The sequence below is a fragment of the Coenobita brevimanus genome, chromosome 66 (assembly GCF_032717465.1).
Source record: "Coenobita brevimanus isolate Jiangsu-jjx chromosome 66, ASM3271746v2, whole genome shotgun sequence".
NCBI classification, from domain to species: Eukaryota; Metazoa; Arthropoda; class Malacostraca; order Decapoda; family Coenobitidae; genus Coenobita; species Coenobita brevimanus.
Genome location: NC_137019.1, coordinates 287,071 through 311,697, shown reverse-complemented (window position 1 = coordinate 311,697; position 24,627 = coordinate 287,071). Strand labels below are relative to the sequence as shown.

The window sequence follows — 24,627 nt, the reverse complement described above, 5'->3', positions numbered from 1 at the left end:
AGACATTTTAAAACATCTCATAAGGTTTCGACTGTAAACGAACATTTGACCGCGACTGTCCATTACACATTTGTCCATTTTGTTAATAATTGCCACAATATAACTAGAATTTTGCACTGCTTTTTTTCACTTTTACATTAACGTGAATCTCCTTTCTTCCCTCAGTCAGTGCCCAGCTTTTGTCTTCACTTACCCTCTGCCATCTCCACGTACAGATTTCCACAAAATTATGTATGTATATATATATATATCAAATAGCAACATTATCAGGCTACATTAATAATAATAAACTTGCCCTTCCTTCCGTCATCATTTTCGCTCTGCATTCCATCACACTAGTCTTGCCGTCTCTCATGACTTATCCATGTAAACATCCATCCCTCCAGTCATCATCCAGTCCTGTGCTGCCCCTGAAATCAGGATAGTAGGGGCTCGGGGTTACACTTTCTAGTGCCGACATTTAAGGGAAAGGCAACTTGTCTGAATCACTTGAGTGGTATTGAGTGAGCAGTAAAATCTATCCCTTGGAGTCTAGCTCCTTTGTACCTCATCTTGTTGGAGGGACTTAACTCACTTGACCATCAGACGTCTCTATAATACCATCAACGAAGTTGGACGGATGGATGTATTCACCTGTGCCTGATGGTGCTCAAGATGTCTAAAAAAGTTGTTATCGGATTTCAGTGAAATCTGGTGAATACGTGAGCAGTAGGAAAAGGAAGAGTTCGTAGTTTTTGAGGTGGGGTCGAATCCGGATGTTAGGGATGAATCATAAATTTGATTGGCATTGGCGGGGGTATGCCCTCTCTGAAATTGTGCAACAGAGCATACTAAGACCTTGGAATCAACGTACATTATGCGACCGTTGAAGTATTTGTCTGATGGGGAAGGGTGGTATACAACTGTAAATAATTCTGGGTGGCGTTGGCGAAGGTATGTGATCTCTGAGTGCATTCTGATTAGTGACATGATTACCACCCAGCGTGATATACGGTTTCCTGTACCACAAGAAGTCACTGAGCTTGTCGTTAAAGTTCACACACATGAATATAACACTACATGAACGATTGAATGGTGGGCGCCACATCTGCAGTAGATAGGGGAAAATACTGTAGCATTCAGCTGGCTAAGAATTACTTCTTTTGTATGTTTTGAGTTTCATGTTTATATTCTCTTTCTCATCCAAAATGTTAACTAAGCGCTTGAGAGCTGGGGATGACTGTGGTACACTGGGGGTTGGCAAGGCGCCTTAATGAAGCCTGTAATCTCCTGTTATGAAGCGTCTGTCTCTCGCGCCATTTAACACACCAGTCGCTTGGGTCTCTGGTAAACACAGACCACAACCACTACCACCACCACCACCACCGGGTCTTGCCACTCACATTTAACGTTCAGTTACACGCAGAATATTATTGTATCATGTTTGGTAGCTCTGTTTCCGATTTTCCACAGTTCACACCACTCACACGTTTCGTTGTCATAATGTTCCTCATTTAGCATTTGTTGTGTTCATAAAAAAGCAGTTAGCCCGGCCAGTCCAAGGAGTCTTTCTTATGCAGAATAGTCTGACGTCACCACAAAAAAATGCGGGAGGGAAGCTGTCATTGTAATAAAGGAGTTCGTGAGGAGTATTTTAAAAGTCGACTTACGTAATAGGCCAGATGTTTTGGGCTCTTTGATGAACATCCGCATAACTGGCAATAATCTGTGCTGTACTTTTCGACAAAAACTAATATTTCACAAGTAATAAACAGTTTCTTGAGCGTGAATTTTAGCTTATAAACACAGTGTCCTGTAATGTAATTAATCCATTTATTTTGCTCAGGCGACCATCAGACGATTGCATTCAAGCTAGGAATAACCTTTAATAATGAGTCGGCTAATGAATGTTATATCTTAATTGCTCCTCCAGTTTGGAACCTCCCCTTAAAGTTTATTTATTATTATTATTATTATTATTATTATTATTATTATTATTATTATTTTAGTCGTTCGGAAACAAGAAAATAAGTAGAATAAATAAGTCATGGTCGTGAAGGAGTTATCTTCAAATTAATTATTAAGGGTTAGGATGTACTTCAAGAGGGTGAGAATGAAGATGAAGAGCAGACTTGGAGAAGAGAGAAAGGATGAGGGATGGGAAGAAGACGGGCGAGGGGGGTAGTAGAACAGCGAATTGTGGAATAGAAAGGAGAAAAAGACAAGAGGTACGATGGAAAGAGAGTAAATTGGGGAGAGACAAGCGGGAAAACGAGGGGAAATAGAGAGGAGATAAAGAAAGAGAAATGAGGAGGAGGGAGAGGGAAACGGAGAGTGGGGGGAGGGGAGGATAGGAAAGGAAATATGAGATTTAAACACAAAGGAGCAAGAGGAAATGCAACAAGAGAAATTGAAAGTGAAGAGGAAAAAGGGGGTGGAGAAAGAAACTTGATAAAAAAGTTGAAAAGAAAGGCCACAGCTGACGAGGAAGTAAAAGTAGGTCAAGAAAAAGACTGGTACTATAAAGGATGGAAGAAGAGAAACTGGATAAAAATAACAGAAGACAAAGGAGATAAAGTTGATCTAAAGTTCCTGGCAGAGAGGCTTGAACTGTTGGCTTTTTGAATATAGAAAGTAAGCGTATGTAACACTGTAATCTAATTACAGTCAAGAAGTTGTTGAAGACCGTCAGTTAAATGTACTATGGCCGACAGAAACTCCTAACTGTTATCATAACCATCCACTGTACGACTGACATGTGGATTCAGCTGTACACACTGCCGAGGGAAATTGACAAGAAGAGGTAGCTGATGAAGCACATGTAAAGAGAGATAAGAACAGATAAGGAGATTAGTATTGAGATGTAATACTATAACCGGAAAGAACTGAAGACGAAGATGAACTGAGGCTGAAGAGGAAAATAGAAAGAATATATAGATAATTTGTGATAAAGGTGTAAAGATGGAGATGTAATGAAGAATGTGACAGCTAATGGTGAAAAAGAGGCCAGGGAAACATGCAAAGACAAAAAATATGCAAATAATTTTCTATAACAGATATAGATTGGTGCGAGGTGTTATAAGTGAGATTAAAATAGATGTAAGAAGGAAGTTGGTATATACAGTATATGTATACTAATGTGTCTGACTAGCCATAGGATTCACAGCCCGTTACCGTGGCTCAATAGTCCTTCAACGTCCATACACCACCACATGTCACCACTTGGGCACTAACACCCATCGCCCATATTGAAAACATGCTAGGGCAGTCTCGTACAGGACTGGTGTATTGGTATTAGCGGGGATATTTTTACATGTCGGCGGTTCGTGTGGTAGATCAGTAAAGTCTGCTTTAATGAAATTCACATCCTTAACCTGTTCCCTGCCCCAGCGGGGATTCGAATATGGGTCCATTAGGACTGCAGGCCAACTCTCGACTGATTCGGCCACCGTAGTGATATGAATGACGACGGAGTGAACATTATAAAAAGGGTGATGTAGAGAGGAAGATGGTGTAATGATAAATGAGGGAGGGGATAATGAATGCGTGGTAAAGATGATGATGGTGATGATGGCAGTGGTGTTCGCTACGCCACATAAACCACTCAAGGCCTCTGTGTTGATTGCTAGGAATGTTGTGGTGTATGCGAAAGGAAATGAAAGGGCATGGTGTGTGTGTGTGTGTGTGTGTGTGTGTGTGTGTGTTTAGGGAGGAGGATTGTTGGGGGTGAGGGGTATGATGCTGAGGTGGGAGTGGGGGTGGGAGCATTGTTGGAAATGAAGAGAGAGAGAGAGAGAGAGAGGGGGGGGGGAGGGAGAAACAAACAGGAGCATACATGGCCAGCATTAGGAGAGAAAGTACAACAGTGACTTGAAGAAATAATTTACTCTGAGAAATATATAATAATGGAAAAAGCTCGATGTAAGTTTATTCTGTCGACGGTCATGAATAAATTTAAATAGATTTTGAGTTTTCAGCTTAAAGTTTCTGTGACTGAGGTGAAGAAAATATTTTAAACACACACACACACACACACACACACACACACACACACACACACACACACACACACACACACACACACACACACACACACACACACGAAGAAAATACAGTATGCAGGTTTGAGTGGATTAAACTACAGGAATTTTTTTTTTTTTTTTTTTTACACCCAGATTTGAGGAGTTGTGATCGCTCTGACTTCCTTTTTCCCGTCTGTCTTTCCAAATTTTCTTTATAGGTCATCATAAATGCTAGGATAAATTCTAATTCGCATACCACCAAACGGTATCAACAATTTTCAATAGAGGTTTGTTTATGAAATCCGGGAGGTATTGATAGTTGCTATTTCGTGGACACCGCCTGTCATCATGTAGCACTGTTAAATACTTGTGCGTGTGTGTGTGTGTGTGTGTGTGTGTGTTTTGAGACAGGGATACAGAGTGATTACTCCCAAAGAGGAGAAAACTAGCGGAATCTGGAGTGCGCATCCCGTTGACTGTGATCTCGGTCGGGGAAGGGTAGAAACAGGGAGGAAAGACTGACGAAGCTGAGAATATGAAGGATGAAATATATGAAACAGATGGAATTCCGGGAGAAGGGGAGGGGGGGAAGGAACTAGAGAAATATGACCCCGAAATGGTTGACATGACAAGAAAAACAGGTTGAAGAGAAGCGCGGAAAACACATTTGAGTAGCCTTCAGCACCCTCACCAGACGCTTTTATGCAGCAGGGAATGAGTCGTAGCCTGAAAAGTGTTAAGTAGTGGGTCATTTACGAATCAATCTTCTCACTTTGTTTTTTTCACCGAAGAGGTTAATTCTGTATCTTAACCCCTCCCGCTCGAGAAGCCGTCTAGAGTTAACACGAAATAGGTCATGGAGGTGAAGTGGTTAACCCTTTCACTACGGTGGCGTCATATATTAAATCTCTCTTGCCACCTGCTGGAGATATTGAATTAGAGAAATTATCGTGTACTGAAGAGGTTAATAATGGCTGAATGTAATCTCTTTAATTAATATCTCAGGTAACATCAATAAAATCGTCTTAAAACATTAGTAGTAGTGGATTCGTAGTAGTAATAAAAATAATATTAATGATAAAAATAATAATAATAATAATAATAGTAATAATAATAACAAAAACAACAACAACAACAATAATAATAATAATAATAATAATGATGATAATAATAATAATAATAATAAATAAGAGTAATAATTATTATTATAATAACAACAACAACAACACCAAATCCAACAGCAGCAATAATAGTTTACAAAAGACGGCCTTAGATACAACAATAGTTAAAAAAAAAAAAAAAAAAAACGAGATTTGGACCACATACGGAACACAAATCCCGACAAACAAAAATACACCATACTGGAAAAAAGAAAGAAAAGAAACCCAGTAAAAACGTATATAGACCCTACTGGGAAAAAAGGAAAATAAAAGCTACGTCAAGGAAGATGGGGCTTAGCGACTCTTACGCAACGTCTCATTGTCCTGTGGGTGTATGTGAGACGAGGCCTACTATAGCTGGCACGGAGAGAGAGAGAGAGAGAGAGAGATGACTTGAAGAAGCTTGGGGGACATGAATAAATATTGCTCTCTTCCTATGTTTTTTTTTTTACTTGTGTGTGTGTGTGTGTGTGTGTGTGTGTGTGTGTGTGTGTGTGTGTGTGTGTTGCTGTGTTGTGTAATAGTTGCTGCGTATGTTGACGTAGGCACTACTGATGTGTGTGTTTTGTGGGTGGGGTGTGTGCGTTGTTGTATAATGGGTGGGGGATTGTATTTGCCTTGTTATTGTTGGGGGATGTGCTCTGGTAATGGCGATGGGATTGTCTTTGCAGTGCAGTTGTGTTGTGTGGTTCTCTTTGTAATGTCGTTGTTGTTGATTTTGCCTTTGTCATTGGTATTTGTGTGTGTTTGTGGGTGGGGGAGGTGTTTGTGTAGGTGGGTTGGTGGTTGTGCGGGGTGGTGGGTGAGGGCACCGCCATGGGTGAGTTTACGGAGAGGGAAGAGTGTGGGACATCGTTGTAGGTGTGGGGGTGATTGTAGTGTGACTTAAAGCTGCAGTTTGGACGGTAGGGTGGGTGCAAGGAGAATGAATGATACACATAGTACAGGGGTAAAATGAGATTATACTGTGAGGGAGGGTGCTGTGCAGAGATAAGAGAGGTCGCCACATATTAGGGACAGAAAAGAATGGAGGTCTTTTTGTAGAGGCGACCCCTTACAGGATGCGATGTCGGGTGAACATTGTATGGTTGGAACACGAGATACCTTTCCAAAGATAATCCAGATCGTGTGGTGGCAGCAGGAAGATATAATTTACACTCGTCGTTGTGCTGAAGGCCTTAGAATAAATTACTTCTGGACACTTGGACGTAAATAAAATAATAAATACGTCATCTTGTTATGTACAGTGTGTATTGTAATGGCCGGCTTGCACACGCCTGACAATGTCGACAACTTTGCTGTACACGTTCAAGCCGCCTTTTTACGGGTCCTGGAAGGCATCTGATCCATAAGGCCGGGCAACGCCATATTCTGTGACAGGGGAAGCAGCCATCTCCACCCAGTGTTCCACGCATGGGTGTACAGTAGGTGTGGAAAGCTTTTGGAGTGTAGGGTGAGAAAGTGTACATGGAAATTGTGTAGTAGTAGTAGTGGCAGTGTTAATGAGTGAAAGGATGTTTTTCTGTACCGTCGAAGGAATCTCGACAGTTTGCAAACTGGTGAAATAACATGAGAGGACATACTACTGCACACTCCTAAGTATCCGTTCCAGGTGGAATTGAACCCAGGTAATGTTAGACACGCACTCTACCATCCGACCGCTGGAGGCTCCAGGTCACTGTGCTGGTGGGGCGAAAGTAATTTAATTACACGGCTTTGATGTAGCTCGAAGACACCATACTTCTTCCACCTCTCACCAACAATTCATCATCATCTACTGTCAGTTTCTCTTCACTTCTTAGTTGTAAATTGTTACATGTCACCTCTCATCATCACTTCATCTCCCACTTCCTTACACCATCACTTCTCGCTGTCATCCCACAATGATTTGCCTGTATTACTGCCACATCATATCACCTGTCACCATACATTATCACTTTCACTTTCATCTCACCATCACCTGTAATCAGCCTGCATTGTCACTGCTCACCACCACCATCACCAGTCACTTAACACCTCTGTAAAGCCCTTCAGTGTGATGGCGTCTTATTCTAACTACCCCGAGAAAATTTGAGTCTACTTAGAGGAGTCTCGTCGACGTGGAGAGGTTAGAAACGATCTAAATAAGCCCTTTCAGTGCAGCGACGTTTGCATTTTATACAACCTTCCACAAGATTACTTTATTCAGCTGGGGAGGAAGAATTTTCGTAGTGAGAGAGTTAATATCAAATGAATTGCTGTTTGGACAAGCTTTCATAATTTTCAGTTTGGACGAAGCGAATTATACATGTGAATTTTGTGGCGTGTATAACTAGCATTGCCAGCAGCCACAACTGGCTTGAGAGAGAGAGAGAGAGAGAGAGAGAGAGAGAGAGAGAGGGGTGGTGCCTAGTTTAACTCCTCCCCCTCTCTCTCTGTCCGTCACTGTACTTTTAAACTCATTCTTCCCCTCCCTTTCCCTGTATCACTCTTCCATCATCACCTCACCTTCTGCACTACTTTATGCCAAACTACTTCCTCACCCGATCGTAATCCCGTTGCTCTCCCCTCCCTTACTCTCCTCCCCTCTCATCTCGTCTTCCCTCCCCTTCCTCCTTCCATCACTCTCTGCCCCGTCCTCTCCCCCCATACTTCCCTCCGCGCCGCCCCTCCCTACCCCTCCCTCAGTGTTCGCATGCTACGTTTTTATTTCGTTTTTCCTCCCCTTCCTCTCCTCTCTCCCTCCCCTGTCTATTTCCCCATTCTCTTGTTTTCTCTCCTCAACGCCCCGCCATGAATGGTTCTGTCTCCATTTAACCTCGGTCTCTTATCTCCCTCTTCCCCTGTTTCTCCTCTCTGTTCATATCTCATCCTTTCTCTCTGTCTCCCCTCTCCCCCTTTACCTTATATCTACCCCCCATACCTCCCTCCCTCCTATTCTAGGTATCTCTTACCCCTTCCTGTTACCACCGTCCCACCCTCTGCCCTACCTCCGTCCCTTCCCCCTCCCTCTCTCCATCCCTACCTCCCTCCCTTCCTGCCTCCCTCCCTTCCTGCCTCCGTCCCACCCCTCCCTTACGTCCATACCTCCCTGCCTCCCTCCCTTCCTGCCTCCGTCCCTCTCCCTGCCTTACGTCCATCCCTCCCCCCTCTCTCCCTGCCCCCCTCCCTGCCTTCCTCCCCGCCCGGCGACCCTGGTAGCGGGTTAGTGTGTGTTGTGACTGTGGGCCACCTTCACCCTCTCTCTCCCTCTCTCCTCCACCACCACACCTACTATCATCACAACATCAACTATCTCAACACCACCCCGGCGCTTGTCGAAGGTAGGACAGCATCTTTGTTTCACCATTTAGTCATTGCCAGCTGTAGAAAAGCTTGGTTGGTTCTGAATGCCCTCCTCTGATTAGAAAGTTGTGGAGATTTTGTGGATGGTCTGAAACTGCACACAGCTCAGAGTTAGCAGTAAAAGTGAATGTGTGTGTGTGTGTGTGTGTGTGTGTGTGTGTGTGTGTGCGTGTGTGTGTGTGTGCGTGCTTGAGGGCATACTGTGTGTCGTTTAGGTGTGTGCCAACTCCTCAGCTGTCACTAATTTGTTGTCACCCGGTGTGCGCCTCTCATTGATACCTCTGTGTAGCTCTCACGCACTGCATCACTACAAACCTCACCTCTCACTCACTCTTTCACTGCTCACCTCGCGCATCATCATTATTTCTGCCCCCCCTCCCCCACCTACATCCTTCCCCCCCTCCTTATTTCCCATCCTCCTTCCTTCTCATCCCCTCTCAGTCCGTCGCTACCTCATCTCAGATTCTCCCTCCCTCTTTCATCACCTCTCACTCCCTCCATCACTATCTCATCTCAAGTCTCCTCAATTACTGCCTCTACCTCCCTCCCTCCCTCCTCTTTCATTCCCTCCATCACTGCATTTGCCACCCTTCCTCCGTTCCCTCTCACTCCAGCAGTATCTTTGCCTCTGACCCTGTCTTCCTCCCGCACTTCTCTCTCTTCCTATACCTCCCCCATTCCTCCTCCTTCACCTGGGACTCCATTTATCTCCCTTTTGCCACCCATCCTCCCTTCTTCCCCTTCTCCCACCCTGCTGTACTCCTTTCCCTCCCTCTTTGTTTCCTACTTTCCCTGTCACCCTCGCCCCCTCCCTACCCCGTCTCATATTATCTGTACCTCATATACTCGTATATTCCCTGTATATATGTTTGTCAACCTGGGCATCGTCCTTGACTTTCTCAGTGTTCAAGGGATGTATTTATAAACTTAAGATTCTGTAAGCGACTCCTTGTATATGTGTGTATCGTTCTTCATACAGTTTGCAAATACATGCAGTCCTTCTAGAACGAATATTAAAGGGACGGAATAATTAAAATACATAGTCGATGATATTAGTTAACTGTTATGGGGGTGTATCGTATATATTCATGTGTAAATACGGTACACGGGCTGCTGTCTTCAGAGTTTTCCTACTTCCAGCAACCTCCCGCCTTTCTCCCCTTCCATGCCCGCCTCGCTCCTCCTACCCCTTGTCTTCCAGCATTCTTTATTTTGTTTTCTGTTTGCCTCTCCCTCTCTACTTTCTTTTCTCCACCCCCCACCCCCCCCACTCCACCGTTTTCTCTTCCTCAGTCCCGTTGTCATTGAGTCAGGTAAGGGGGGTGTGGTCGTCCTCAAGGTCTTCCTCCATATACAATTTTACACACACACACACACACACACACACACACACACACACACTCCTTCTTGTAACCCTTTCTCAACCACACGTTATTTCCGCTTTCCCCTAATGTGTGTGTTTACATGTAACCAACTGCTGTTTTCTTTACCCTTGTTCTGTGCATGTGTTTACCTCCGTCTCATAATTCTCTGCCCTCCTTTAGTTAATTTACTTGGCACGTTCTCTCTCTCTCTCTCTCTCTCTCTCTCTCTCTCTCTCTCTCTCTCTCTTTTTTTTTGTGGAGGGGTACAAGAGAGATCTTCCTTGCATTTATTTCAATACATCATTTTTTCATTCTTACCAGTTCTGATCTCTTGGTCTCGTATTTTTCAGTGTAGGGAAGATTATTTATTATTTAACCTGTATAATCTTTCGTGGCAATAACTCATTCACCTACCCGTGTTTTATCTCTTTATGCCATATATTCCTTCCTGTTTTTAGATGCTTGGCTTTTCAGTGGATTAAATATGCGTATCCGAGGGACGATTTTACCTAGTGCATAGATTTCAAACTAACACAGTTTGAGTGTGTGTGTGTGTGTGTGTGTGTGTGTGTGTGTGTGTGTGTGTGTGTGTGTGTGTGTGTGTGTGTGTGATTTTTACCTTCTTCCTTAATTTTGAGCCCTCCTGTTGTCAGGCTTTGCCTCCACGGGGATGCTTAATCTCTCTCTCTCTCTCTCTCTCTCTCTGACCTTGCTTCGTTTTCACTGTCCTTATTTCCCTGCCGCTGTCCTTACAACCCCGTCACTCTCCTTATTGAATGACCCACCTGGCGCTGACGTGGAGCCTACACGTGGTGGCGCTGGGTGGAACGACACATATGCGGCACCCACCCAGGAACCAAACCTCATATTTGTTTATCAGTGCTGTGATCGACGGGTCTGCTCGGCCTGACATTCTGGGATTAAACACAAAAGTAACAAAAACAACAACAGAGGCCCCGTCACCCCCTTCCCCACCTCGTCAGTGACCTAAAATTTCCAGTGCTATTTAAACCCCACTTTTATCCATCCTCTCCCCCACTGCCCCCTCCTCCCCACCGTCGATATTTTTACGATCCTCACAATAAAAAAAAAAAAAAGTTGTTATAACAGGACTCTAGTTATCTTCTCTTCCTGTTTCTCTTTTTTCCTCCTCCTTCTCCTCCTCCTCCTCCGTTCTTGCTTGTGTGTGTGTGTGTGTGTGTGTGTGTGTGTGTGTGTGTGTGTGTGATGGTATATGTACATTTTTTTAGGGGTGGGGATGCTGTTTGACCTTGTCCCTTACGCATACACCACATTCTCTCTCTCTCTCTCTCTCTCTCTCTCTCTCTCTCTCTCTCTCTCTCTCTCACACACACACACACACACACACACACACACACACACACACACACACACACACACACACTATAAGGAATTATTTAGCGTGTTAGACGCATGGGGGGCGAGGGGGTAAAGAGAGGGAGTGGATGCAAGTACTTGATGGGATAGGAGGCAACTTCCCTCTTCTCTCTCTCTCTCTCTCTCTCTCTCTCTCTCTCTCTCTCTCATGTACACTGTATATCCATCTGTATATCTGTCTATCTTTTCTTCTTCTTCATCTGTCTTCCCTTCTCCTTCCCCTGCTTCTCTCTCCTGTCCTTCCCTCTCCCTTCCCTGTCTTCGTCCTCTCCCCCTTCTTGCTCGTGCCTCTTTATCCATTATCTTTTCCTCACCCTCCTCTCTTCACCACTCAACCTCCACCACCCCCATCCCTGTTTGTGCCTCCCCTGCCATCCCTTAGCCTCCCCCGTCCCTGCTCGTGCCTCCCCTGCCTTCCCCCTGCCTACCCCCGTGCCTGCCTCGCTCGAGAACTCTAGGGTACCGAACCATGGTATCAGGATGTTCGCTAGGCTAGTGTGGCCGGCCCCTTCCTTCCAAACTTCCTGTCCGTTCACAAGTCCACCCTCACAACTTCCGTCTCTCATCCTCCTCTCTCATCTTCCTAACCTGCTTCTTGCTTGCACGCTTCACGTCGTCTTTGAGATATAGGTTCAGTTCGTGTAGTTTTCTTCTACTCTTCTTTTTTTTTTTCGTTTTTCTTGCTTATGGTGACTCTAGCAACGAGTTTATTATGGATACAAGGGACAGTTTGCGTCTTTCTGAATCATCCCTTATACATCACACTACTTACTGAAAATAGAATTAGGTAATAATTATAGGTGTTTCGAATGTAATAGGAAGGGGCGGTGGGTTACAAGCAGTTTTCATTCATAATTTTGGTATGCCATTAACTACGTAATTTTTTAGTGAAATATTTGCAAGAGCAAATGTTATAAATGTTTTTGCTTAAGATAACTCAGTATAAACACTTGGACAGGCTATCAGGAAGCCGCTGATAATTTTGTTTATGAAGTCCAATATACTGCTTTGAGGGATCCCAGGCGCACCATCTCTGCCAAGTATGACTTTTTATTTTTATTTTTTTTCATTCTTTTTTTTTTTTTTTAGTACTTGTAATAACCTAGCTGAATCATAATCATCATCATCATCATCATCAGCCTGAGTCGGTCCACTGCAGGACGATCTCTCCCATCTTTTCCCACTTTGACTTCTTGGCTATTAGCTAGTTCCATCCAAACCCAGGGATTCTCCGAATCTCATCTTGCCGTCTTGCTCGCTTTCTGCTTCATTCTCTGGATCTGTCTCTGAGTTGCCACTTCACTGTCGTGGTTGTCTATCTGTTACCCGTTATATAAAGCATGTGGCCCATAACATAATCCTTACCATTCCTCACTGTTCACCCTAAAGTGCTTGATCATTAGCACCTTAGTTTCTCGCCTGAATCACTATCTCAGCTCAAGTATGATCTTCGTATAGAAAAATGTTCTTGTTCTGGAAACATTTATAAATCCTGTCTGCAACACAGTGCAGGTATTATCATAAAAAGTGCATCTTTCACGCTCTTTTTCTTTCGTTTTCATTGGATCACAGTTTTGACACGTGAACCCGCATGTTGGCAGCGGGAGGCCCTAGCATGGCTGTCAGTTGCACCCTGCTTCTTTGATTGAGACTGGCCGTCACCTGTTGTCACAATATACTTTTTGATTAATGTTTTACTGGTTTCTCTCTTGGTTTACTACCTTGCCTGTGGAAATTCATATTATTTGGTAAATTTGGCGGTGTAAGTTTTATGTCATTTATGTGTTTTACCAGATTCCTCGAGAATTTATCTAGCTGTGAGTTGCATCCTTTAAATTTTAGACTTCTAGCTCCGTTTTATATCCCTCCCTTCAGCTGTTTCTTGTTATTTTTGGTTGGGATAATGTGTACATAGTATTATTTTCTATTATCTTAACGTGTTGCCTCGTTCGTTTTTAAGTTGTCATTAAAAAATGTTTCTTGGATTATAAATTCATGTTATGCTTTAAGGAAATGCTTCTGAAGTCGCTTAGTTTTTACCTGTCTTAACTAGGCCACTCCCTCAACGTCAATACGATATCGTAATTACATGAAATTCAGTGAGCATTAGTTATGAGGCAGGAGTGGGTCTTTCTGATTGTTAGTCAGATCGACCCTCCAGTCTAACAATACCTGGCCATCAACTGAGCTGCAAGGGCAAGGGGTCATCGTCAGGTTGGAAAAGCACACTGCGATTGTGATCAGTACTTTAATGCCACTTGATATTCTCCAGTCGACACTCTTGATTACTGCCCCCTACTTGGTGCACAGAAACGAAGCCTGGAGTGCTGCGAAGTGAAAATATGTTACGCCCACCTGATGATTAGAACAACAAAGAGTTTTATTGGTTATGCGTGATGTAAAAACCAATTACTGAAGTATACGAAAGCTAGATTTGCCTCTGTATCGTGAGTGGACGTAGTGGCGTGTGTGTGTGTGTGTGTGTGTGTGTGTGTGTGTGTGTGTGTAGAGGATACACAGTGTCGTAATTCCTGTTAGAGAGTAACGGCAAAATTCCACCACAAAATGTTCTTGTCATGAGGAGCGCGCATGTCAGAAATGTCAATAAATCTGCCAAGTCCATCGTGTGTGTTCAACTTTGCCTGCCTCAGTGCCCCACACATGTGTTGGGAAGGAGGATGGTCATTAGCACGGTTTCGTGTCGGTTCACTCTTACAGTCACCCGCATTCTTGGTCCGCTCTTACGGTCACCCGCATTCTTGGTCCACTCTTACAGTCACCCGCATTCTTGGTCCACTCTTACAGTCACCCGCATTCTTGGTTCACTCTTACAGTCACCCGCATTCTTGGTTCACCCTTACAGGTACCCGCATTCTTGGTCCACTCTTACAGTCACCAGCATTCTTGGTTCACTCTTACAGTCATCCGCATTCTTGGTCCACTCTTTCAGTACCCGCTCTCTTTTAGCTCCTTTTTGCATGTTGGAATCTTGCGTCACATTCTGCCATACTTTTTTTTACTGTTTGTTATTGTTGTCTGGTTAGCTCATTGGTCTCTGCATTTTATCTCATCTCGCGTGACTGTTTTGTACAAGCGGGAGAGGAAAGCTTAGAATTAAAGCTTATTGACCTCAAGGATGTCAGACGGTCTCGCGTTAATATTTCAAAAGTCTGTGTCTGCTTATGTTTACTTCTCTTTGTAGAAATCCATATCATGTAGTTTTATATGTTCGCGAAGATTTTTTTTTTTTCTTGTGTGTAGGCGTTATACCTTTCGTGTTCTCCTCGTCTCTCTCTCACCATTATTTACCTTTCCCTTGTAAGTTTTTGTCATTAACAGTATAGAACAAGGAGGACACCTTATTGCTCTTCATTTCGCCTGAATGAATGCAATTTCTCTGGGGTATATTAGAAAAAAATCTGAGCACGTCAAAGAGTACAAGGTCGTGAAAATGTACTTATATTTCAGACGTCTTATATATTTAGTGACACGGAAGGAAAGTTTTATGTTACAGTATAGCGGCAGTGTTTTTTTCCCCTAGTGTTAAAGGCTCGCAGTATATATATAAATCTTAAGCTTGCGTATTCGCTGGCGAAGAAGGGTTTACTAACACTTTTTATTTAGCGATTTATTATGCAAAGTAAGCCTTATTCCTTTTCTGGATGGTTAGTTGTCTTTATTTCTTTCTTTCATTCTTTTTTTTCTTTTAACATCTTGGCGATTATTATGCATGGCAAACCTAAATTATTTCGCATTTATTTATATGCCCATAACATCGACATCGTTTCCATTAACAACCTACAAGAGAATATTAACGTGCCATATTCAGAATTAAACTTGAAAAGGAGAAGTGCTTGACAGTCCTTACATAATGAGTATGCTGCCCTTAGTCTTCCACCCACCCCACTCATACACCCACCCCATTCGCACGCCCACCCCATTCTCTGGTAATCTAGTTCACGCTCGTAATCTAGTTCGCTCTCGTAGTTAAGTTCACTCTCTTAATCTAGTTAACTCTCGTAGTAAAGTTCTCTCTCTCTCAGTCAAGTTCACTCTCGTCATCTAGTTCACTCTCGTAATCTCTAGTTCTGTTGTAATCTCCAGTACACTCTCGTAATCTCTAATCTTGCTATATGGCCGACCCTCTTCACCATATTTACCTTATACCTCCCCATACATAGTACCCCTACCTTACTGACTCACCATTAGGCTCTTCGTTAGCACCAAATATCACTCTAACACCAACACAATAAGGGGTGTCTCTGGGTTAAATAAAGTCGTCTGGTGATAGCAATAATAAAGATAAGAAGACATGATTATAGTGAATAGGTTTACGAAGACTTTTTTTAAGCTTCCCATTACAAGGGGTGTTTCGTAAGCTAAAAAAAAAAAAAATCGTCCAGAACTAGCAAGAAATGGTACTGAAGGTGTAAAGTCCTCAGTGTGTTTAGAGCCTCATCTGCGATTCACAGGTGGGGGTGACTAATTTACGACAAGGTGATGCGCAAAGGACGGATGGGAGTACGCGCAAAAAAGCTTATTCCTGTACGAAGATGACGCATTTTTTCATTTTATTGGTGATACGTCCAGAGCATTTTGTTCACCTTAGGAGAGAGAGAGAGAGAGAGAGAGAGAGAGAGAGAGAGAGAGAGAGAGAGGTTGTATTAAAGGGGTAAATGAAGGCTCAACCTCAACCAGTGCAAGAAGTCTCCCCAGAATTAAACAAAATCGTATTAAGAGACCAAGAATAAAGTGAAAAGTTCATTCTCTGGGTGAAGAGGTTAAGTTCGTTTTCCACAGGCGTTTTGGATTACCGTACAATTACATCGACCCGCTTGCACAGACGCTTTTGTGTGTGTGTGTGTGTGTGTGTGTGTGTGTGTGTGTGTGTGTGTGTGTGTGTGTGTGTGTGTGTCTGTCTGTCTGTCTGTGTCAAGTTGCTAGCCAAGGAAACCCGCACTTCCTGTTTCCGCTTTCACAGTCACCTTCGGCCGTGATGCTGGCGAACGCATGGACCATTAAAAGACGCATTTTCACGATGGCTGCAACAGTGTCCTTAGTGAGCTGCATACGTCCCCAAAGAAGCCTCTGATTCTACAGATTTATTTATTTATTTATTTTGAGATGCAGACAATAGCTAAAAAAAAAAAAAACTTACCTGAGAAGTATTCTGTTTTTTGTTCTTCCTTTCACCAGACCTTTTTTATTTTTTATTTTTATTATTTATTTATTTATTTATTTATTGTCTTACGATAGACGTTAGGGCTTGGAGGGGTTAGATGTAGCCTTCACCAACCCCCTCACAGCAAGGCGCCTCCCCTAAGTTGAATAAAACCGTCTGTTTGTGGTTAAAGAGACTCCATGTCAAATACTGTGCTGTACGTCTCCCTGGGAATGGTTTCTGTGGAGTTCTAAATGGTAGAGGAATGAAGAACTCAGGGTCCTTTCTGTGTTTTCTGCCTCTCTTATTTTTGTCCATTTGCTTGTATCTTTTTTGTCTACAAGATCCACCCACTCCACCCAGTGTAATAGGGAACTGGGATAGGATAATGATGATGGTGAGTGTGGTGGTGGGGGGTGGTGGTGGTAGTTGTGGTGTTAGTTCTGTTACCTATAGTTTCCTTCTATCTCTCGAGTTTCTCCTGTTTTCCTGCCGTAGCTCATTTGAACCTTTCCCAAGAAGGACATCAGCAAATTTTAACTTTAATCATTTTGCATTCCTGTCTCTGCTCTCTCTTCCCCCACGTCTGGCGCATATCCTTTCCCCTCCTCTCACCCTTCCTGTAAACCCTGTCATTATGGAAACACTAGTACTCAGGGCCAGCTAAGACAAGAGTTTATTTATCTTGCGCATATCCTTTCTCCCCTCTTTCTTCTTTCCTCTTAGCCCTATCATTTTAGAAACACTAGTATTTAATGCCAGCTAAGACCAGGCTTTATTTCAGCTGAGAGTAATCTGAGTCTGAGAGAGCTAATTCTTTTACCATAAACTCTCGCACGATCGGAACACCTGTAGTATTTTATTCCAACTAACGCCAGATTTTATTCATCTGAGAGTGCTTTATCCTTCCCAACTCCAAAAATTTTTCTTGATTTTCTGTTTCCTTCCTTCCCTCATTACGCACTTGCCCTCATCCTTCCTAACCCCATAACTCCTGCTTAACCTCCTCTGTCCCTAACTTCCTCTTCCCTCTTCCTAACATCCTCTTTTAATCTCTAATATCCGCCCTCCTCCTCACTAACCTCTCCCTTTCTTTTAAACTCTCTCTCGCTCTTCCTAACTTCCTTTCTCGTAATCCAAATTTTGTTATTATTCTGTTTTTTTATCCTGATTTCTTTGTTTTTATCTTCATGATTACAGCATATTTTATTTTCTTAACTTTTCTTTGGCCTTCTTTCAGTACTTTTATTTCTTTACTTTGGCAAAAAATGATCTTCCACAGCGCGATTTGCGTTGCGTCATGAAATTGTCAAGGGGAAGGGGGGGTGGGAGAAATTGGTGTGGTGAGCAAAGGAGTGGGTGGGATGGTAGTTTGGTGGGCGGTGAGGAGGGGACAACAACAACAACAACAACAACAACAGCAAAAAGTATATCTTGCGAAAATGGGTGTTGTAGGGCTGGTGGTTTGAGGGAAATGGAAGTGTGTTGCAAAATATCCCCCAAGAATGATAATGTGGGGAAGGGTGTACAGAAATGGGTGGAAGGAGCTGGAAATGTGCTGGGGATGAAGAAGGGCGATGAGACCATACCCTGTCAAAATGAGTGCTGTAGAATGAATGGTTTGTGTAGTGATTTTTTTTTTCTTTAAGTATTCTGCAGCGAGAACAGAATAAGGTGGCGTTGGTCTCATATACCTGACGTCTTGCAGGGCAGGTTAAAACGTGCCTGTGCTTAGGCCTGTGAGGTGGAGCCAGGATTCCCGGGACTAGGAAGCTGTGTGAATGACTGTCGTAGCCTATTCTTTACCCTGTTACCTTCCCTAACTTTCGTAATTCCGTGAGTAAATCTGCGAGCTTCCCTAACTTCATCCTCTAACCATTTTAACGCCAAGCTTATTCCGTCTTCCTTTGCGTTGCCTTAGTTTTTATTTATTCAGTTTTTATTACCTCCATCTCTCCTTGCTAACGCTTATTGCAAATTCCTCAACATCTGTCTTCCATTCTTAACTCAAATGCCCCCCCCCCTCTCTCTCTCTCGTGTGTGTGTGTGTGTGTGTGTGTGTGTGTGTGTGTGTGTGTGTGTGTGTGTGTAACCTGCATCATTAACTCCCTACATGACGTCCGTGACCTATCTTACTGCCTTCAGATGCACTTCTAACCCTGTCCCTAACCTTCTTAATCCCATCAGTACGAAGAAGTCACATATATTTTCCTCCTGCTAACCCCATGAGAATTTTTATACATGTTAGGAAAGGGCACAGGTACTGACGGGGTTAACATTATCTCCGTTAACCTGATCACTACGACACCTTCATTTATTTGTGTTATTTCCAGTCGATTATTTTTTTAACTATAGATAATTCGTTCATGATCAATAGGTTAATCCCTCAATGCTCTAACACTCACTACTTTTTTTTTTTTTATATATTACCCGCCATCGTAACTCAGCCAGGCGTCAGAGCAAAAATCTGCACACTATCTTCCCAACTTATCCCCCTTTCTCGTCTCCCCGTCTCCCTAACTCAGCCAGACCCAGAACAAAAACGCACTTGCTTTCGTCCTTAATCTCCACGCCCGTCATTCACCCTCCCCAACTCAGTCCTCAGGTCAAACACACACACACTCACTCCATCGTCCTAAATTTTTCTTCACTTCTCCACACCTCTTTAACTCAGCCAGACCTCTCACCCTCCCACCCTCACGTACAGAGAGAGAGAGAGAGAGAGAGAGAGAGAGAAGCTGCACTCCGATCCAACCACTTGCGCTGTCTCCAGCACTATTTATAGAAGCTAAGTAATCAAGTGTGTTAATAGTGCTAAACAAGGATGCTGGCGAGGCTCCGGCTGTATGGTACGAGTGGCTGTTGCTGTCTGCGTGAATAAATGGTTGCGTTTTGTGTGTGAACGAGTGGTTATAGTGTTCCTACTGGTAACTGCTGTTGTATGAACTGTTGCCGTATATTGCTGTTGCTTTCTCTTTGGTTGAGTGATTGTTGCTGTCTGGGGAAGTGGCTTTATTTCACTGTGGTGTTCTTTTTTGTGCAGAAAGAAAGAACCTAAGACTGAGAGCTTGCAGAATTTACCTTTCCAAAAATGCCTCCCACCCCCCAACCCCCAAAATGCCAAAGTCAAGATCTGTTTACTTCGATATGCCAAGAAGCATTGCGTTAAAAGTCAGATTACAGGCAGTGGGAAAGCCAAAATGAAGACGTCAGTTTTAGAATTGGTTACTTGCATGTATGTAAGACTAAGAATGACGGTTAGCACTTCCTTGAGAGAGCTGGACAGGAAAGGAGCGAGACTGTAGCAAAACTAGTGCCGTTATGTGAGAAGAACGCAAACAGAAAGTTGTGCGAACAGAAATTTGTGAAGAAAGTTGACGAGAATATAAGAGAGAGAGGAGGGGGAAGGGGGAGAGAGAGAGAGAGGCAATATTGCAGCAAAGAGCGGGATGTTGAAGAGGAGTTAGTGAGAGGAAGAGAGGTGATGAGATGATAAGTCTCTAGTTAGTGTCAGGAAGAAAGATGATAACGAAGTCTCTCGCTTCGAAATGCTGTTAACTGGTGAACCCCCACACATATGAGCGTCGTACTCCACACAGTGTCCAAGAAAGTCCTGAGGTTAACTTTACGAAGACGGTTCTACACTAGTTCTGTGAAACTTTTTTTTCAAGAATATTAATATGATCCTCCCAAGACAGGCCATGAGAAAAAGGGACACCACGGGTATTAAAAGGTTGTGTAGGACTGAGCTGTGTGTTGTTGAAGTTAAGTGGATAGTCATGTGGAAGATTGTGCCAAGTTGAGGGATGGGGTCGGTTCAATCTTCCTCATGATTCGCCGCTTAGGCTAACACACACAAGACACGACTGGTACTGTCTGGTTAAGTTGCTGCTCTGTTATGACTCTTGCTGTGTTTTTAGATGAGTGGTTTTCTTTCTCCTCAGTGGCTGTTGCTGTTTGGATTAGTGGTTTTATTACCCGTCCCCGTCCCGGAGGGGCTCGGGAGGGGTATTGTTCTCACTTGGTTTGTCTGTCTGTTTGTTTGTTTGTTTGTCTGTCTGTCTCTCTGTCTGTCTGTCTGTCTGTCTGTCTGTCCGTTAACAACTTTATGCGAAAAGTACTGGTGCGATTTTAACTAAAATTACTGGGAGTATGGGCTATGACCCTCTGATCACCTGATTAAATTTTGGGCCAAATTGGGCCAAGGCCCAGGCTGTGGGCCCAAAAAAAGGTAATATATATATATATATATATATATATGTGTATGTATTTCCGCCATAACTCCTTTCAAAATCGTCATATCGACATGAAACCAAAACCTGAAGTACATCTTTCAAATCTTCATCCTATAACATGCCTCATTACATCAAGGGGGTCACTCCCGAGTTAGCGGTAGAAGGGTCAGTGTCAGGTGGGTGGGGCCAAAAATTTCAAATGGGCATAGAATCGTCAATTTTCACCCGATTTACTCCAAATTTGATTTGTGGCATCTTTGACTAGGTATCCTGTTGTGTTAATATGTCAGCACTAAAATGACTGCCGGGGACGGGTTTGCTGTGCCTTGGCACCGCTTCTTGTTTTTTCTCTTTAGTGGCTGTTGCTGTCTGGATGATTATGCTTATCCCTCGTGGTTATTACTGTATGGGTTGGGGCTTTGTATTTTTATATAATGGCTTCTGGGGTCTGGATGATTGGTTTACCTTTCCTAGGTGCTGTTGCTGTGTGGATGAGTGGTCGGTATCGCTTCACTAACGAGGGATTCTAGCCTGTAAAAAAAAGAAGTCTGGGGAGGAGAAGAGTATCAAAGTAGAGATTTTGTTTTGTTAGTGAAGGGGATTAGAGGCTTCTGACCTGCCCATAACAACAGTTTCATCCCAGGCTTTATAAATATCGTTTGGAGGTGGCAGGAATTAAAATATAAATGTTTTAGTGAAGAGACTAATGGATACTTCACCAGGAGAGTTGGTGGTGTTGAGGGATCCCTTCACGTAGAGGCACTGATATAGCTAAGTGATTCCACTGCCCTGTTATAAAGACTTAACTCCTTTCCCTATCTCGCGAAAGGGTGATGGTGGTTTTCAGGAGAAGGTTAATTTCAGCCTGCAGTCCACTGGGTTCACATTCCTTATCAACCTGCCGCCAAAACAGCACCAATTACAGCTAAGACAATTCCTCCTTGAGATTAATAAAACCTAAATGGGGTGACAAGAACATTTAAATTGTCAAGGTAGTGTAATGGCTGACTGTGTGGCGTTTCCTTTATTCATGTAGGCTACAGTAGGTGTTGTTGAGTGCGTGGTGTTTACGTAATGCTGTCTGTGTTGATGGTTGTGAGGGTTTCATTCAGTAATATGATTTTTTCCTTTAACTCTCTCTCTCTCTCTCTCTCTCTCTCTCTCTCTCTCTCTCTCTCTCTCTCTCTCTCTCTCAGCCCGAAGGATCGTAAGTCAGGCTGTAAGAAGGGCCTCTCATGGTGAAGGTATTAAGACGGTGTCATATATATTCCTTCTCTACAGTGACTATACTCTCTCTCTCTCTCTCTCTCTCTCTCTCTCTCTCTACCTGCCACCAATTTATTTTACCTACACAATATCCCCGACTCAGAGTGTTGATTATGTGTGTGTTTCTGGTGATAGTGTTGCTGATATGAGTTGGGTGGCATTTACTGTTGTCTGTTTATTTCTGATAGGTAAGTGGCTTGTCGTTGACCCTGATGGTGCTGGTTACTGAGTGGCTGGTAGTTGTGATGTATGGTTGTTGTGGTGTGTTGTAGTTGTGGTGGGTGGTACTTGTGATACGTGGTAGTTATGGTTGAGAGTGGTAGTTGTGGTTGAGCATGGTTCTTGTGGTGGATGAGTGTGGTAATTGTAACTGTGTGGTGGGTGAGTGTGGTAATTGTGTTGTGGTTGCTTGATAGTTGTGGAGGGTGATTGTGGTAGTTGTGACTGTGTGGTAGGTGAGTGTGGTAACTGTGTTGTGTTTGCTTGATAGTTGTGAAGGGTGATTGTGGTAAGTGTGGTAGGTGTGACTGTGTTAAGTGTGGTAGGTGAGTATTGTAGTTGCGACTGTGTGGTAAGTGTGGTGGGTGATTATGGTAGTTGTGACTGTGTGGTAACTGTGGTGGGTGAGTGTGGTAGTTATGACACTGTAAGTATAGTGGGTGTGTTAGTTGTGACTGTGTGGTAAGTGTGGTGGGTGTGATAGTTGTGACTGTGTGGTAAGTGTGGTGGGTGAGTGTGGTAGTTGTGACTGTATGGTAAGTGTGGTGGGTGAGTGTGGTAGTTGTGGTTGCTGTTGCTGTGTGGTTGTTTTTGGCAAGGTTGCGGGCTGACGGGTGACATGACTCAACACACTTCACTCCGGCTTAACGCAGTCAGGCTCCTATGACTTCTGTCTCTTCAAAATGAGTCTAGCGTTACCTGAAATAAAGCACTAGACTTATCCTGATCATGAGAAGGTTAATGGGACCAGAAATACCACTCTCAGGTTCTTAAAAATCACCTAAAGAAGAGTCAAGATTTAGCTGCAAGAGAATATTTGAGGCGTCGAACCGTGAGTGTTTGTGATGGCATTAACACCCTGTCCTATAACTCCCTCTAAGCTGAATAAAATCGTCTGGCGTTAACTGGAATGTAATGGTAAAGAAAACGCGACGCTGAGAGGGGTAATGAGGAAAGCAAAGAAAGATTAATCATTCAAGTAAGATACCAGGTCCAAGAGTAGGCGCTGGCTGATGCAGTGTTTGATTTGATTCCCAGACCAGGCATTTACCCCCTAGCTAGCCAGAGGATGTCAGTGGGTGTGGGTGTGGGTGTCTGCAGTTTTAGCTTGGGAAAAGGTAACGAATAGTCATCGGATTTATGAAAGGAATATTATGTCTCTGGTTTTCGAATAATCCCACGCAAGCTGTATAAAATAGTGAGGTGACGAGAGTAACTTCAAGATGACGTCATTGAAGTTGTGTCCTGTAAAAAAAAGAAACTAACGACGAGTTGCGAATATGTAGCGTAATAATTATTAAACATGCTCCGTTCATCCTTTCAGCCCGAGAACGTGCCCTGGAATTTGAGTGGCAGATGGCAGACGATTTTATTCAGTGTAGGAGAGCCTCTAGTGGAAGGAGTAAAGAAAATGTGCTAGAGGTCTTGTGTGTAGTGTTAGGTGTGGTGTTATTGCTGTGTGTTGTATTATGCTTCAGTTTGATGATGTTGCAGAGAAAGAAGAGGCAGAGGGAAAGACGAGGAGGGAATGAAAACACAGTAGGAGGGAGAAGGGAAGTGGAAGGATGTGGAGGAGGAGGAGGAGAAGAAGGAGGTCGGTAGGAAGAAGGCGGGAGATGAAAAGATGTGGAGGAGGAGGAGGAGGAGGCAAGAGAAAAGTTAGGAAGGACCGAGGGAAGATAAAAGTTGGAAGGAAGAGCAGGAGAAATCGAAGGAAGAAAGATGAGAAAACATAGAAGGGGGAGAGAAGCGCAGATGGAAGGGGGTACGACAAAATGAAGGAGGGAGGAAGTTTGAGAGAAAAGATGGAAGGAGGAATTTGGACGTAGGAAGGTGAGAAGAGGGATTGGGATTGAGGGGTGATGAGTGAGAAAATGCGACGAAGTGAGGGGAGGAAAGGGTAAGAATGTAGGAAAAGAGGAGAACGAAGTGAAGGAAAGGAAGGAATGAGAAGGAGGAGGGTGAAGTGGATGAAATGAAGAAAGTCATGGGAGCGAGAGAGATGAAGATAAAGGGATGCCGAGAGGGATGGGAGAGGTAGTGGGAGGCTTGGAGAGGCGGATTGACAGGAGATAAGGGAGGAATGAAGTCGCGAGAGAGAGAGAGAGAGAGAGCATGCGAGTGTGTGTGTGCTAAGTAATGCTATTTCAGCACGTTTACACCACACCTTGCATATTCATAAGATGGGACTGATGAGACTGCACTTTGTAGTAGCTTTGTCACAATGAACGCCGGAAGGAGAGAGAGAGAGAGAGAGAGAGAGAGAGAGAGGGAGGGAGGGAGGGAGAGGGAGAGAGAGAGAGAGAGTCTGCGCATGTATCTTTTTTCTCTATGAATTACATTATCCACATCCGCCAACCACAACACCGTGGGCTCTTTGTTATAGCGACTTCGCAGCACTTTTTCATAAGCGATTTATTTGGTATATTACACTTTGATTTTTTCCAGTATTTCATTTGTAACTATATCCAACCCTTCTAAGTTGAAATATCCCCTTAT

General features: G+C 43.5%; 2 protein-coding genes across 3 annotated transcripts in view; one reads left to right on the top strand and one right to left on the bottom strand.

The window, feature by feature from the left end:
• P58IPK (dnaJ homolog subfamily C member P58IPK) overlaps window positions 1–24,627 on the bottom strand; it is a 390,081-nt gene that overhangs the window by 121,328 nt on the left and 244,126 nt on the right. The gene's annotated exons all lie outside the window — the stretch shown is intronic.
• Window positions 1–24,627, top strand: part of Eaat1 (Excitatory amino acid transporter 1) — a 297,280-nt gene that overhangs the window by 113,039 nt on the left and 159,614 nt on the right. The window contains exon 1 of one of the 2 annotated variants that reach the window (XM_080276711.1): window positions 8,364–8,463. The exons of the other annotated variant lie outside the window; for it this stretch is intronic. The gene's annotated coding sequence lies outside the window, so the exon portion shown is untranslated. Of the gene's footprint in view, window positions 1–8,363; window positions 8,464–24,627 lie in introns of those variants that run through there. 2 annotated transcript variants of the gene reach the window in all.